The following is an 18,139-nucleotide window of genomic DNA, read 5'->3' on the forward strand; positions in this document are numbered from 1 at the left end:
GTTACAAAGACTTTCGTTACAAATAATGAGCACAAAATCATCAGCAGTGCCTCCACTATTTAGCTACGAATTCCTTATGAATAGAGTTCAACAAAACCTAAACATATCATTCACATTACAGCTGAGATACTCCAAGTATTATGGATGAATTAAACCAAATCTACAGCCATTATGTCACAGAATGCACGTGCATTCATATCAAGTTCCATTTCAAAATCAAAATATTAGTCAAAGCGAGGTTATTTATAGAGTAGCATTTGTACACAGAGCAACTAAAGGTGCTTCACACCATATCTGAAAAATATAAGGCTAAATCCCAATACTGAAATCCAAAACTCATTCTCTTTTTTCAGCAACCAATGATTTGACCAGTTTAGAATTGTTGAACGCAAATGGCAGTCATGCTTTTTTGTACCCTGTATTTCAGGAATAAAAACACTAATATGACACTGATGCATATGTAATATTAAGGATAACAGTTAAAATATCATGAAAATCTGTCCAAACATGTAGTAGAGAAGTGAAAACAGGGCATTCACATTTTAAGAAGACAAGTCATTAAATAAAGAAACTTGCAGAACAAAACTGCAGAACGCTGGGTTGGGATTTCTTCGGCCATATGCTGTAAATATTTGATGCCTTCACATAAACTCTTGATGAATTTGAATTCATGAATGCAAAATTGATGCTTACAGCATGTGGAGATGGAAAAATGTGCCATTACATTTCATATTTCCTGGAAAAATGTTGATATTTCTGGTTGAGTTTGATTGAGTACCAGCATATATTAAAGGCCTGATATCTGCTGGAGTCATTTCATTGAATTTTGAAGGCACGTGTCAAACCAAGAAAAGCACCCTGAAGCCAATTTGAAGCTTAAATGTTGTCTTGAGGTCAAGCCATTCTCTTGCCACAATGAAGAGATAACAACTTCACACTACCAAATATTGACCCAAACATGCTGGCTTCTTTCAGCTTTCCAGTAAATTGGACAAGTGGATGAAACATTTTCTCCTCAGCTTGTTGTAGGAGGAGAGATATGGAGCCGAGAGTTCCTGGAGAAGAAGTCTGGGCTAACGATGCTGGTGTGGATGGGAGGGCATTTTCTGTGTTGTTAGCTGGTAAGCTCCCGGTCCCACCAGTGCCAAGCCTCTCTCCTCGCTGACTCTACACAGACGTCTATGCTACTTTAATGGAAGCATCAATAAATGATGACGTTTCTCAGAAGCAATCACATCAAAGAGTTCACTTCCAGCTTTGGGATGCATGCAAGATGCCCTGGCACACTTAAGCGCTCCAGGAAGCTAGCGTGGCGGCTTCTCCTCTGTGTATTAACATTACTTCCAGCTGGTGGGAGTCGCCAATTAACACAATGCAACACGAAACAGGGAGCAATGGCATGATGCAGGCCTGTATTCGGTGAACTCATTGGTTCTATAAGATGTAATGAGATCATTCTCTGTAAATTCTCCTCTTTCTATGCATACAGTAAGGACGAGCTATGCTAGCGTTAGTTCTCAGGCTTTCAAAACCTATCAGGGGGGTATTTGGAGTAATGTCTGTGTAAACACAAAAGGCTCACTAGATTTGTCGCTCACCAGAGGAGATGCACAGGGCACAGTTTCATGCATTTTACATTTGCCAGGGGGAGAATCATTCCAGTGTCATTGGCTGAGGTGGGACAGATGGTCCAATGACTGCAACAGGAGTTCTGCCTAGCAATAATCTGCTGCCATCAACAGATCCCTCTTAATAAGCAAATCCAAACGACCACTGTTGAAGATGATCTCACAGAAGATTGGAAATTATTTTGTTTTGCTTTGTGTTCTAATTGTTATTTCATCTCTCAAAAAAGCTAAAAATGCAGCGCATTGAGTATTAATTCCTCTCTGCTGTTCATCAATTATGGACTAAATCCAACCCAGGGCAGCAAAAAAATGTGTATATGCATCCATATCCATACAGAATATCTCATTCACTTCTTTGATCCCCTTATTATTCTGTTTTGTATTGTTGGGTATCTTTTAGTTTGTAGATCACAATGTAACACTGATTTTGGAGAGTGATATCCAAAGAAACTGTATTATTACAATTTTCACAAATATTCTCAGTCAGTGGTCCTCAAGTCCTGGTGTGCTGTGGGACTCTGTAAACCATGCATTATTATTTTTATTATTGCAACTGTGCAACAAGTGATGTTTGGGACGCATTTTTAGTTTCTACCACTTATTTGGGATAAGTTAGTTTTACAATTTAAGTAATCTGTTATTAGTTGTTATTAGTCAGTTAGTTTTTCATAAAAGTATTCCATTACAGACAGAAAAAACACATTTCCCTTTCTCTTTGGCTAAAAAAATAAAGAAAGAAAAAGAAAGAAGCTCCCTGAAGCACCAGCACCAATTGTCCTGTCCTCTCTGTACGCACATTGGTAGGTAGTGGCGTGCCAGTGGGAGATAAACACAGCTGTTTCAGTACAGCAAGTCTCTAGCATGTTGAGCTTGTGACAGAAAGGACAGCATTAAAAGAATACTCAGTATTTTTGAAGCTACATGAATCTAACTTGTTAGATTCATGTAGCACATTAATCTAATGAGTTAGAATCAAAAGTAACGCTACCCAACACTGGTAGTCACCCAGGCCCAGAGTGGCTAATCTGGAGAACCGGGAGAGTTCCCCGGAGGGCTAGGCTGCTTTTAGGGCGGTTGGTCGAGCAGAGCGGACCATCTGTGTCCGTCTGACTGGGAACAAAACTGTTACATTGGTTTCACTTTTACCATGTCATTTTGTAATCCCTCTGACCAAAGACAGTCAAAGTGATAATCAAGAGAGAAAGATGGACCACGAGAGCGGAGTCGGCGAAAAAGTTACAGTAAACAACAGGGAGCTTTAGAAGCTCACGTGGCCAAATATGCACATTTATTTTTGTTAGGAGCTCACAGCACCAAGTGAACATGCCTGGTAGAGATGACACAGGTAAGCTAACACAGCATAAACTCTGCAAACCACTGTCTAAGTTTATGAATCAAATCAATGAACTGTAAGATTTTATAGCCTATACAACAATGTAAAAGTACACAACACAAATAAGCTCTAAGCAAATAGCAGCACCCCCTCTGCAGCAGCTGCAGCCCCTCCACCAGTTTGCTGCTTAAAAGAAGAACCATCAGTACTAATAAGAACAAGCCATAAGAATGGACATGAAAATATAGATTTTTTCCTTTTTAATTGTTGGAACTGGCTTTCATTGACTGCAGAAATTATTTCTTACAGTTTTAAACTTATGTAATTAATCCACAATTGTATAATTATATTGAAAGGTTGCCAACTAAAGGTGGCTGGTCTGAGCCATAAATTGAGCCATTATACTTCTAATTGTTGTCTATAGTGCTTTTTGCTGTTACATTGTTTAACTTCTTTTTTATATACGTCTCATTTCATTCCTGTTTCTATTTCTATAGTTATCTCCACCAAGGAGGTTATGTGATCAGCAGGGTTTGTTTGATTGTTTGTTAGTTTGTCAGTTTGTTTGCTAGCAACATAACTCAAAAAGTTATGGACAGATTTTCATGAAATTTTCCCAAAATATCAGAAATGGCATAAGGATGAACTGATTAGATTTTGGGAGTGATCCGATCACTGTCTGGATCCAGAAATTTTTTAAAGGATTCTATACTATTGGGGATAGGGCTAATGGCGGAGGTCTGCGCTCTCCGAGTGCTTTTCTAGTTATTTATATTTCCCTAATGCAATTAAAAGAACAACCTCACCCTCAGATATCCTCTAGGCAATTACATTGTACGTATGTCAATTCTGATGTAAACTACATAAGCACAAAAATAATAATTACATCTGATCACATATACCATTATTTAACACATATAGTTTGAGAGAAACTCAAAAATTCAATTCTGAATTGGTAAAATAAATAATAATATATTAAGTATTATTAACAGAAATATTGAGGTATTAAAAACACAAGCATATATCAGCCTCTTTGAGCTCAACTCAAACAAGATTCCCAGCTTCAACGCTATTATGTGATGGTCAGACTGTTGCCACGCCATGTGTTGAAAGAGCGAATGCTGACATCTCAATTATAAGTGAATGAGCGCTGTGGGAGCAGGTGCCAGGGCGGGGTCCTCACACGGAGAGGGCTGATGAGTAGGAGGGGGATGGTGAGGGCGGAGGAAGCTCTAACAGTGGACTGCTCCGCAGCTCTCCAGCCATGAGCCCTTTGATCTACGAGTGGATGACTCCCATGGCTGGTCTATATATGTTGAGGGGAATGGGGCTGCCTCAAATGGGACTCGGGGGGATTGGAGGGTGGAGGCATCTTTTCATTCAGGAACAGAGATGAGATTGGTCTGGGTATGAAAAAGCACGATGATTTCAAACCTCTTTACGCACCCTCAAACGAATATTAAGACAGCTAAAGCAGCAGAAACATCTCTGCGTTCCCAAAAAACACACATGAAAGAGCAGCAGATGAGTGCTGCGAGCTTTACACTTCTGCCAAATCAATGTGGCCCTGCTGAGGGGGGGCCCTTCGGTCGATTATCTATTGGCAGGCGCCTGGATGGGGCAGCCACCTGCTCCTAATGACCACTCTGATGTGAAATTCTGACACAAAATACCCTGAAAATGATGATGTGGCGTGTAAAATTCCAATCAGCACATTTTTCAGCACAATAGCACAGCTCTCACCATGAATCCTAGATGTTTATAGATACAAGGACTGCCTGATTGTGAGAAAACTGTATTTTTGAGGCTGTTTTATTAGCTGACTAGAGATCTTCAAAAGCCTGGGGCTCAATAGCATCTCTAGGAAGCATAGCTCTGGGCTACAAGCTAATCTCTTCTCCTGGGCACATTGTGCTTTAATGGTTACACTCCAGCTACAGTTTCCATCCCTCTGCTTCACTTCTAATCTTAAACTGTCTAATGTGGTCTTATTTTGTCTGACCACCAGTGCCCACACAGCTGTAATCCCTCCAAAGTCTCATCACTGCATTCTGCACCAATCGCTGGCTCACATATTTAGCATTTAGAACAGGTGCTCTGCAGCACAGCTTGAGAGTCCGGATACACCCTGCTTTGCTACAATCCTTTTCTAACACAATGTTTTCTCGCCTGCCTTTATTTATTCAATGGACGTTTACATGTTAGAAAGAGGAAGAGTTCTCTTTGTATTCCTTTTACTTCAATTCTTCTACAGAAAAATGTGACTTACAACAATGTTTGCTGCAAAAATCTTAAGTTGAAATAAAGGAAAGGGGAACTATATTTTTCATGAGCTGTATTATGCAAAAGCTAGAACATGCAGGAATAAGTTTCAGTGCTCACTGATGGTTTAACAGTGTATATGTACTGCTTATAAGAAGCCAAAGACCGAACAAAGCAGAGTAATACTACCAGATTCTGTGTAATTATGACTGCATGTCTACACATGGTGTTTGAAAACTGTTTTTAAAGGACAATTAACTGCATGCTAGCTGAGACAGGTTTATATGCCAAACATGAGATATGACTTGGGTTAGATAACTTCCTATGGAAAGTAAAGCGCCTTAACATGAAGCAATGACACCAGTAACAATACAGAACTAGAAAAGCACTCAGAGAGCGCCATTAGCCCTATCTCCTAATAGTGAAGAATCCTTTTAAAAATTCTTGGATCCAGACAGTGATCTTGATAAATCCCAAAATCTAATCAGTTCTTCCTTATGCCATTTCTGACATTTCGGAAAAATTTCATCAAAATCCATGCACAAATTTTTGAGTTATGTTGCTAATAAACTAACAAATTAACAAATGAACAAACCCACCCAATCACATAACCTCCTTGGCAGAGGTAATAATACTATCCAGCACTCGAGACAGTCTGGCTGCAGACAACAGATCTCAGACACCCCCTCTTGCAGACCACTGCTGCAAGACGCCAACTCTCTCAGGACAGATCAAAAGGACAAAATCTGGCAGGTGCATTCATGACATAACTGCATTGCAAACATTAAAGGCTAAGCAACATTTATAAAAATAAAACAGAAACATAAAGCGTACGTTTATAATAGAGCAAATTAATTCCATATGTCATTGTTTCTTTGCGCCATGCATGTCTTGGGCTTATGATAATTCTTATTTTATACATCTAAATGATCCAGGATTAGTTAATAAGACAACGCAAAGTCTCTATCTCTCCTTATGTGTGCACACACACACAAACTAGCACACACAGATACAAGCACAGTCACCTGCATGCAGAGTTGTGCTGATATACAAGGTCAAAAAACGCTGAATCCATCTACTAATGTGCAGACTTCCCTGTTTAAAAGTTGACGCTGCTTTAAACCCTGTAAAAAGTTCCAATGCCGCTCAAAAGCACGTTCTTTCGTTCAGAACTTTCGTTGCGTCACTAACCAGAAGCTTCCAGTGCACTCGGGTATGAAACTTTGAGAATAAAACAAAACACAACTGAAAAGAGAGACAGGAAGCAGAGAGCCAATCAGACTGAGAGCAGCGGTAGACCTGTACAGACAGAAGTGTCTGCGGGGGGGTTAAGAAGATGTTACAAGTCAACAGAGCAACAGATTAGACAGTAAATTGGGAATTCACTGTTAATAATGTGAAGACCAGAGAAAAAAACAGGCTACAAATGATCACTTACACTTAAAGTTAAATATTAAAAACAGCTTGCTCTAGATCCGTTAGCTTCAGCTAAAGCTAATGCAGCTTCGCTAGCTACGTAGTCTACATTTCTACGAAAGCCAGTGTATCTAGGTTAGCATTAGCTCAAGCAATGTGAGCTTCAGCGAGGGCTAGACTGGGAAGGAAATTCAGCCCTGGCATTTTGACTAGAAACGGCCCCTTGCAACGGGTCAGGGCACGGCCTCCCTTAATGTGTAGAGCTACCAAAAAACATGTTTCCCCAAACTGTCAAATAGCTCAGAGGTAAGTGGCACAGACACATCTAATGGTGTTTTCTCTGAGTTCTGACTGGCTACCTTGTGGTCAGAGGTGGGTATGGTGGACACTTTTACCCAGTAGAAAGTAGAAAGTAGAAAGACATAAAAGTATTAGGTAATACTTAACAAGACTAGATTAAAACCTAGAATATGGCTGACTGAAACTATCTGGGATGCCTGTTGAAACAGGACAGGGGAGAGGAGTAGCTCCATCTACTCCCCCAAACAAGGTATCCACAGTGCTATAGACACAGCATGGTGTCAGTGGAAGGTCCACTATACTTCATGAACTGCCCTTAGATGTCACTACTCCTCCTGTACTCTGAAAGAATCACCGCTCATTCACTCACTCATTCGATCACTAGGTCACTCAGGCAGGCACATACAGACCCATGTGCAGGGCTGACCCCAGCAGTCAGCCAGAAATGACTATTTTAAGGTGGAAAAGATACTAAAGCATCAAGTTACGCTATTTATCTGCTGTTTTTATACTCATTCTAGATTCTCTAAATTTGGGAGGAAAGTAAAATAAAAAAGTGGGGTCATAGAAAATAAGAAAAGAGAGGGTTGAGAGAAAAGAGACACCACTTTACAATTAGATTGATAAAAAAGAAAAGATCTGCCAGATATCGCTATACCAGAAAGCACACATTAAGCCTTTATGGTCATGTTTTCCTTCTGAAAGAGCCTCAATCCTAAGAGAAGGTATTGTCCCATTCAGAGCTGGTTAAGAATGTAGGCTGGCTGAAGATGACACAGAAAAAAATGAGTCATTTTGTCCCTCATTTACTATTAAAAGCTCAATTCTGCTATATAATTTAAAAGAACTGCAGAGCTTTGATGTAATTTTTACATGTTATCTCAAAACAAATTCACAAGAACATTGCAAAATAGAGCTGTTGAATTATATAAAAGTATGGAAACAATGAGACTCTAAACTTGCTATAGCCACTTGGTTATGGTATCATATTTTCAAGTCTTCCTTTTACAAAGTGGTACCTGTAATCTTTTTCTTTTTTCAAAGATTATTTGGAGGGGGGGGGGTTGACTTTATTAGATCGGACAGCTGAAGAGAGGCAGAAAATGTGGGGAGAGAGAGTAGAGAAAGACATGCACCAGACCGACTCGGAACCAGGATTGATCCTGCCACCACTGCATTGAGAACATGCATCTCTGTATAAGGATAACCTGCTCTACCAAATGAGGTAAACCAGCACTCTTATCTATTCCTTCAGTCTCTAAAATGTAACCCCTTTGTCCTTGACTCAGAGTGGACAACTGAGCAAAGCTACAGAAAAACTACAAAAGCACTTTGAGAGCGCAGACCTCCACCATTAGCCCTATCACCCAATAGTACAGAATCCTTCAAAAAATTCCTGGATCCAGGTTGTGATCCAGATCACTCCCAAAATGTAATCAGTTCTTCCTTATGCCATTTCTGACATTTCCTGAAAATTTCATCAAAATCTGTCCACATCTTTTTGAATCATGTTGCTAACAAACAAACTGACAAACGAACAAACCCACCCGATCACACAACCTCCTTGGCGGAGGTAAAAATCCCTCAGAGCATTCTTGAGATATCGCATTCACAAGCAGTAGAAGAACACACGGCCAACTGACCTAAAACCTTAAAAACTCTTCTGGTTCATTTTTAAGCCAGAGTGGCAGAGTGGGCAAAGCAACAAAAATCCCTGTGTTCTCATATATCACATTTACAAGGGAAAGACAGTCCTTTAATTAAAGTGGACATTAATGCAAAGTTTAAAGAAAACCCCTGATAGTGTTCTTGAGATATCACATTCACAAGTAATGAATGAACATGAGGCCCACTGATGTGGACATTCAACCTTCAGTCTCTATAATCCAATTAGTCCATGCTTTACCCACGAGTTTTCTACTGGATTGAGGCCTGGGCTTTGACTCAGCCACTCCAGAACATTCACCTTGTTTCTTTTCCCTACATTTTGACACTTTCATTTAATTCATTTCACCCTCTACATTTACAAGCCTTCCAGAGTCGGCTGCTGAGAAGCATCCCCACAACATGACGCTGCCACCACTGTGCTTCACAGTGGTGTGTTTGTGGTGATGTGCAGTGTTTGGTGTCTGCCAATCAAAGCGTCTTGTCTGAAGGCCAAAAAGCCCCATTTTGATCTCAGACCAAAGAACTTTCTTTCACATGACCATGGAGTCTTCCACATGCTGTTTGGCAAACTCTTTAAAGTTTAATGAGCTTTATACAACAGTGGCTTTCTCTTTGCAACTCTCCCATAATTTTTTGACTTTTTAAGCATGGTTCTAAAACTAAGGGTCCCTGAGCCACATATTGGGGGTCCGGAAAATAATTCAAAATAAATTATTAAACTAATGTCATGTTATTAAAAAGCAAATAAATACATATAGAGGTCACAGTACCATAAAACAACCATACTAAATCAATGACTCCCACATAAATCAGCTTTGGGCCTATAAAAACTGAGATATGATCTTGACATATCAGGTAAATCTATCACTCATCATGCATCAGTCACTTTGCCTAAGGACACAGTTGGTGTGCAGGTTCAGCTGGCAACAAAGGATTAATATTTAAGCACGCCTACTTCATCAAGTGATGCTAGGTCCAAACCAGCTAAACTGAGAAAATATGATGACAGTATCAATTTGACAAGAGCTTGTATTTAGGTTAAAGAGTTTAAAATGCAGCATCTAGGAGTACAAATGGCAGCTGACATATGGTTTATCAGCATGAGGGTTATGTGGGAAATTTCCTTGGAAATTTTGCTGCCCTGTAAGGGGTCCCTAGCCCCCTGTTTTTAAGAGCCCAGGCCAAGGTTGTTGTATGCAAAGTCTGTCCCATCTCAGCTGCTGAAGCTTGTAACTTCTTAAGAGTAGTCATAGGTGTCTTGGTAGGCCTCTCTCTCTAGTCTCCTTCTTGCACAATTGCTCAGTTTTGTGAGGACGGCCTGATCTAGGCAGTTTTACACATGTGCCATTTTTCTTCCATTTCCTGATGATTGATTTAACTGAACTCAAGGCGATGTTCAGCACCCTGGAAATCGTTTTGTATCCCCTAATTTGTACTTTTCAACATTTTCCGAGTTGTTTGGAGTTGTCTGCATGGTGTAATGGTAGCCAGGAGTAATGGTCAAGCAGTGACTTGCCCTTCCAGACCCAGGTAATGCAGGGGGTGAACATTTTTGCACTTGTTACATTACAAGTTTTTAACTTAATTGACATTACTTTATTGAGAGCTGTTTCCACTTTGACATTATGGAGTTTGTTTTTTTTTTTGTAAAAAATGGCATATTACTTTGACCATGATTGATTTACAAAATCAGTAAAAGGGTAAAACTTCCAAAGGGGTGAATATATTTTATTGGCACTTTAGTTTTTAAGAGTGAACTTCAAAACCTCTCAGCTCTAACCAATAAAATCCTCCTGCACATTGGCTGCACAGAGTTATGGTGACATTAGATAAAAGATTTTAGACTTTTTTTTTTTTGTGAAGAAAGAGGACTTTCATGTTTTTGGTCTTTGGTAGATTGACAGAACAAAATAGCACCTCCCACATCTTTACAACAACTCTTTAACAGTTTTTTCAAATCAGCCATCTTTTTAGCGAGCCATGAGATTCACTAAACACACCGAGCCAGGAGAGGATGGGATAAACACAGTGATCCAGCCAGCAGGAGAAGGGATGCAATGCTGGAGTAAAACAAGTGAAAATGTGTTATTTTCTCATTGCGTAATGTTTTCCCGTTTGAAAAATGACAGAGCATGTTTCAAACAACACATTTTTATCTGCCGGCCTGAGAACGCAGAAGGATACGTGTGGGAGGGTTAGGCAAGAGAATATCTCTCCAGAGGGATTAGAGTAATGATAAACTCTCCACCGGCAGCAAACTCCAAACCTTTCATTACTGTCAACACACACACATGAGTCTGTGAACACACAAACAGGTGTAGGAGAAAGCAACACAGACAGATGCATGCAGACATGTTGGCTTGCTTACAACCACTGAGCCAATATAAAGGAAGGCAACTCAAGATATGCACAACCATGACTGGTGAATGCATGCACAAACTAGGGACCAGAATTTCAACTTTGATGTGATACTAGCATAAATTGAACAATATGAAGACCTTAATTTCCTGTTTTCAGTCATAAAAATTGCAGGCAAGCTCCTTCACAGTTTAAAGTGCAATACAAAATGTTGCCTATGTTTCATGAGCAATTAAAACAAAGGTCCCACTGGTGACGATTGAAGGGTTTTGACATCCAACAGCCCTGAGAATCGTCAATTTTATACTGTGCAGTGTGTATACGTTTCATATATCCACTGCATGGAATGTAATTCACATTCATCTTGTGAGGTGATTGGACAAACAGTCTGTCTGTCACATTCATTTTGGGCCAATCAGAGCGACAAGATAAAATGAAGAAGCAGGCATGCCCGTCTCCGGTGAGTAACTTAAGCTCGACAGTAAGACAATGTTTTAGTGTCATGAATGTTGGTGCTTGTTAGCGGTTAAACTGACAAAGTGCAAAAACATCTTACCAGTCAAGAAAACATTTCAGTGTGGTTTTATTTTCATCTTTCAGTAAGGAAATGCCGTCCAGATCTCTGTCGCTAAAGCTACATCAGAGCTAACAGCTTTACCGGTGGCAGTTTCTGGCTTGCAATACAACTAAACCCTACATGTTGAAACATCTGTTCCACCATGAAAGCTCTTTGTGCTACTCTCTGGATGTCTTTGCCCTTGTTTTACTAAATAGATTAGGCCCTGTTCAGATAATACTGCCACTATAGCTACATCCAGGTTAATCACTCCACCAGCAGCACAGTATAACCAAAACCTTCCCGTAACTATTGCAAACTCATGCCAAAGCAGGTCAGGGGAAGAGCAAAGACATTTTTTCTGCCATGAAAAGCTTCCACTGCTGCTCTTTGCTCTTTTTGAAATGTGGTCCAGTTCAGATAAAACTGTTGCTATACTACAGCTACATCCAAGCTAACTGCTACACCAGTGGCAGCCATTACTACCAGTTTTCCAAACAGCTAAACCCCACCAGCAGTTACTTCCTCATCCTTCTCAAATGACACAGATTGGTCAGGACCGTTCTCATACTGGGCACACATTGTTTCAGATTGCAAGATGGGTCTGCCTGATGACAGACATGGAATCTGGCAAATCTATTTGCTTTGAAAGTTTTAATGGAATTTGATCATTTCAGATTAGATTTGGGTAACTTTCATGTGTGGATCCTTTGAACAGAATACAAGTTTAGATGCAGGAGTAGACAAACCAAAACAGATCCAAGCAAAAAGTTTGGATTGGGCACAAAGGCATGCACTTTGCAATAACCTCCATGTGAAATCCAAGCAGGCATTCATGCATTTTGCACTGAGGAGAGGGTTCTGTCTAGCCACTCTGCCATAAAGCCCAAATCAATGGGAGCTATAGTGATGTTAATCCTCCTGTAACTTTGTCCCATCTCCACACAAGATCTCTGGAGCTCAGTGTGACCATCAGGTTCTCGATCACCTCTCTCACAAAGTCCCTTCTCCCCCATTGGCTCAGTTTGGCCAGGCAACCATCTCTGGGAAGAGTCCTGGTCGTGCCAAACAATCCTGTCTCTGCAGGCAGTTCCTTTGACTGCGTGGTTTGGTTTTTAATCTGATATGCCTTGTCAGTGGTGAGGCCTTTTAAAGAGATGTGTAAGCCTTTCAGAATCATATTCAGACAATTTAATTTACCACAGGCAGACTCCAATCAAGGTGTAGAAATATGAGCATTGACTAAGAGAAATGAGAGGAACCTGAGCTAAATTTAAGTGTTTTTGAAAAGGGTCTGAATACCTCTGTGAATGTGACATTTCAGCTTTATAATTCTGGGGACAGAGTGTAGCTTAATGAGAATAAATATATATATTTTTAATGTAGCATTAGACTGCAACATAACAAAATAGAAAAAAGTGAAGTGGTTCCAAATACTTTATACATTGTAGATATTGTTAAAATACACCAGCCCCCTAAAAAGGCTTCTCTTTCAGCTCTTAAATATTCCACCATACTCAGTCAATCTGCATTCATCAGACTGCCTCCACCCACTGTGTCTCTGCTCTTCTGGAACAAATACTGAACTGAGCCAAGGGCACCTCCAGGACTGCTTTGGCCAGCAATTTCTCCCCAATTCTTAGATCACCTCTCCAGTGACCGCCTGTCTGACATTCACACATACACAGAGCTAATGACAGCCTTCCAGCCACCCAACTGTATAAGTGCCCTGAGGGGTGGGGGACGGAAATATCTCTCCCTCCATGGTCGTCCCGTGAGGAGCAGAGGGGGATCAGGCGCGCCTCAGAAAGCAGCAAGTAAAAGAGATTCTGACCACAGGGAGTTGGGGATAATGTCAGTCAATAGTTTGGAAAGGTTGGATAACTTTTCATGCAACACAATGTGCTGCAGTGTCTACAGGATGTATGGCGGGAAGAGAAACACAGTCAAAGCTCATATTGAAGCAACTTGACTAATTTCTAGGCAAAGAAAGAAGACACTCAATAAATAATGCAATTTCTACTTGTCCAATAGGTTCATTTTTTTTACTTAATACAATGCAGGCCTGTTTTTTTGTTTATATGGACTTGTCAGGTGAATGTGACTCTGAAAGAGCCTGGGTTATAGTGCCATTTTTTTTATAACGGTTAGGGATGTTCTTGGGCATCTATTTCCCTATCTGGCTGAAAGCCCATTTAAATTGTGCAGCCATTCACTGAAGCTACAGTGGCTTCTACTGTTAGGAGGTTCATCCCAGTTTAAAAGAGCATTATAAACCAAGATTTGACCGTGTTTATGAAAAATTTCAAATCTTGTGACAGCTATAAACTGTTTGACCACACGCCCTGGCTAATATCCACAGCTGGTGTTTTAAGCTCTAGCAGTGCTCTCAACATCTGTTTCAAGGCGCTTCTTCTCAGTGTTTAACATTGCTAGGTCACTGCTTTTCTCCATTTTTTTCTCTGCTTTTCTCCATTTTTAAATGTGGGCTTATTATTTTCCTTGATTCAAGAAATATCATAAAAATAACTTGAAAAATATGTGTAAAAGATTTCTGTTGTAACATAGGCAGCAACTGTAGAGCTGAAACTTGACCCTCAGAGAGAAACATCGGATCGATTTTCTCCAACCATTATCAGAAGTCCCACTTCTTCTTGATTTTAATTGGCCAGTGAGTCGGGGGTGGTGGTGCTGGTCCAAAGGTTAAACTTTCCTCAATTGAGTGCGCAGTTAGCACAGTGACTAAAAAACACAGATGAAGATGGTGTCTTTCCAGAAAATGATTGACTTCATAAATTTTGTAACAAAAATGAGCACTGTCAGCACAAAAAAACAGCAGCTGTGAACACAGGCCCTTATAGTTTTGGGTGCTAGCAAGTAGATTTGATTGGTTGTGTTGCTGGCTACAGCCATTTATATCATTCAGAAGAACACACAGTATGTCTGTATTACTCAGAGACTGGCAGTCACTCTGTACTACCCAGCAGGACAATCAAAGAGCATGTGGTCTGCTCCAAACCTACAGAGTATGTTAGAGTATAAATCAGGTTTGATTGGATATGTTTTACAAGACATTAGACTAGCATGCTTGATTTAATTTGAGTTCTTGCAAAGATGAAAAAGCTGGCCATTCACAACATGATAATGGTGCCGCTTGTCAGGCCGAATCCCTCCTTCCGACCAAAGTCAAGATAATCGGGTGGTTCTTAAGATTATCTTGCCAGATTGTCGTGTGGTGTGTTACAAGGGAAATTTTCCCTGTCCAACCTGATCAGAGGTACTCCAGTCATAAATATTAAACATGTTCAGTGTTTACAACTAAAAATCGTGTTGTGTGCAGTGAGCATCAAGGACAGCCAGGCACACCTGAGCATTGAAAGGAGCAATAGCCAATCAGGAAGCTAGCTGACTGAAGGAGGAAGTAAAACATAAATACAGCCATGGCAATGATAGTAAACATGGAGCATAAAGTTAGATGGACGTCAGAAATGGAGGAGTAACTTGTTAATTTGTGGCAACAAAACAAGTGTTTAGCAGCATGTACTGTAAAACAGACCCCTGATGAAAGAGCTGGCCAAGAGGAACCAGACCAGGTCAAGTCTCTTAAACTGAAGATATAATATGACTGAGCAACTTTCACTTACATCGTTGCAACATTTGACCAGCAGTATTTCTACTTTGACTTAAATCATATGGTTTCGTACTTTGCCCACAACTGTATTTTATTAACTATTTTTGTATCCCCTGAACAACTAAAAGGATGTGATTTATTTCGTCTTCCCAGTAGAAAATCAAAACATTTTTAAGTGAGCTTTTTTCATGCACTTAAAAAGAATATGACAGTTTTACTACTTTAATTTACTCACATAATGTTCTCACTTTACCTGAATTAACACAATGGACTTCTTTTATTTAAGGTAAAAAAAAAAAAGAAAAGTTTCCCCTTGAAGGTGTTGGTTAAAGATGACAGAGAAAATAAAATGAAGCTGTATTGAGGGCTAATATTTTCTCCTTAAATAATTGAGACGATCTTCCATTCTTTGATATTATTTCAGCATGTTCCCAGTGCAAATTAACTAAAACGGCATAAATAATAGTTGTCAGTTTCTTTCAAAAGGCACAATAAGAAATGTTACTAGACTACCGACAAAGAAAAACTACATTTAAACCAATACATATCTTGAAACACAGTCTCCTGTTTAGGTTGGGATTTATTTAAAGTCTATTCAGACAGATATTTAAAAAAACAGGACCGTTCCTCTCATTCATACAAGCTGCAAATAAATCTGTGAGAGTTTCAAGAAATAAAATTCTTTCCAATACAAATCCAAAGAAGATTTATAACAAAGGTGTTATTTTTGCAACTAGACTAACTTGGCAGATGTTTATTTTAATCCGCTAAGGAAACCTTGAACTGTGGCTAAAACGTTGTTGTTAAATCTTCATGAATTTTACAACAGATGTTTTTGTCTGTTTTAAAAGGAAGATGAGCTTCTCCCTTAAAACATTAGTTAACAGATGGTACAGAAGGAAAATGAAGTCCTTTTATCTCCCATTAAGTACTGAAATTGTAAGCTCTTGAATTATTGATTTTCCAGTCTTTGATGTTATTTCAGCATGTTCCCGGTACAAAACAACAAGAACTTTAGGACACATGGTTCTGAGTTTCAGTCTGAAAAATGGGAAAAGAAGTACTGCTCAAGTAGATGAAAGAAAAACCAAACTTAAAGCTCCTTAAAGGACCTTCAGCAAAATAGGCAGGGCTGTCTGCTGACAACTGCAGATCTGAGACGCCCCCTCTTGCAGACTGTAAGACACTGCCTCAGTCAGGACTGAAATACACTCTAAAACCTTCAAAATAAAATCAGATCAAACTTCCAGTTAGGGTGAAGGTAAGGGTTAAGATACCAAAAGCTAAAAGTCAAAAACCTGACCTGCAAAACCGAATTACAGTAAAGTCAACTAAGCAGTCTGCCTACAGGAACAGAACTTTTCCTCCATAAAACACTCAGCTAAGGTAGCTAAGGCAAAAGCTAACTAAGCTATTTTAGCTATGTAAGCTACATAGTTAACATAGCTGAGGACTGTACACCTTTTACAGTTTTGCGAATCTCATAAACCCATAAACATAAATAGCTACGCAGCTCTAGGAGGTAAAGCTAATAGCTACATTAGCTTATGCTACATTTGCTACATTGGCTACTTTAGCTATGTTTGCTAAAACTCACATTTCTAAAACTCATGCTGCTAAAGCTAACATAGCAACATTGACCTGCATAGTAGCATTAACTACATAGCTATAGTTATGTTAGCTTGAGCCAAAGCTAATGAAGGTAATACGTTGTACAGACAAATTACATCACTTCAGTCCTGACAGAGGCGGCGTCTCACAGTAGTGGTCAACAAGAGGGGGCGTCTGAGATCTGTGGTCTGCAGCCAGACCCCTCTCATAAAAAGGACACATAAAAGTCCCTCGCAGGAGCTTTAAATTCTTCTCTAAACCAACAAGCCTCTGCTGTTGCCATACAGTCCATTCAGAAACAGCACTAAAATCCCTAAAAGTACCAAAGAAAAGACACTGTTTGCTGCAAATGTTATTACCGTCCATACTGCCCGCAGAGTGGTGACTTGAGGAACTTGGGGGCTATCCCTCCTCCATCCATCTGTGCTGTTACACTAATTTGATTCTTCTGCAGTCTGAGTTACTCACATCAGCTGAGTATTTTCCACTTTACAATCCCCACTTTGTGTCACCATCCCTCTGCTGCGCCACTCAGCAAGGAAACACTGTCTGAGAAGCACAAGAGGAAATTTTATACTGTCTCTCACTGGAAAATAAACCCTCCACTGTTGTGTCTGACTCAGACTGCAGGAGCATCATATTATCATCAGCTAAACTGTGGAGGAAATTTCAGTGCTGGCTGGAGATTTTGTTTTGATTTATTTCATTGAGATAACTTGTAAGGGATCTCCTTTTAGCCAGTATGTATATTCCAAGAAATTAGTATCCACTTAAATGCACTCTATATCATTATTGTTATCTTGGAAACATCACAAAGTTTATCAATATTCTGTCTATAAGGGTTGGATCTTTCATGATGCCTGCTTTAAAATATTTCCTTTTCAACTCAGTTAAATAAAAGGAAAAGTAGCTTTGAATCCTCAAATCAAACACAATCCTTTGTATTTACATTGTTTTATCTTTTATCTTTCCAGGTATGAATCAAACCAACCAATTATGGTAAGGCTGTGCATAATTAGCCCTTGACAACATCTATGCGAGGAGAATGCTTGGGTTACTCGGCAACAGTCAATTTCTAAACTGGCATCATCCTTCTGTGGCTATGTCTGAAGGCCAAAGATAATACTGATAAACAGTCCAAAAACGTGAATAATTTGGAGTCGATTTGTGATGCAACTGTCCATGCAGATCAGGAGTAGCACCATTTTCTGAATAATAATGCACAGTATGAGAAACATTTGCACTGGAAAAGTCTGCAGTGTGTTTTGCAAAAAACTCTGGTAAACCGAGATACATTAGAGCGGACGTATTTAAACAAAATGCAACATTCTGGTCCGTGCATGATGGCACCTTTACACACAGGTAGAAGCTCAGTG

At 39.7% G+C, this 18,139-nt stretch overlaps 1 protein-coding gene across 1 annotated transcript in view; it reads right to left on the reverse strand.

Annotated features, from left to right (window-relative positions):
- nell2a (neural EGFL like 2a) overlaps positions 1-18,139 on the reverse strand; it is a 152,558-nt gene that overhangs the window by 124,994 nt on the left and 9,425 nt on the right. The gene's annotated exons all lie outside the window — the stretch shown is intronic.

Source organism: Cheilinus undulatus, linkage group 9 (genome assembly GCF_018320785.1).
Source record: "Cheilinus undulatus linkage group 9, ASM1832078v1, whole genome shotgun sequence".
Lineage (NCBI taxonomy): Eukaryota > Metazoa > Chordata > Actinopteri > Labriformes > Labridae > Cheilinus > Cheilinus undulatus.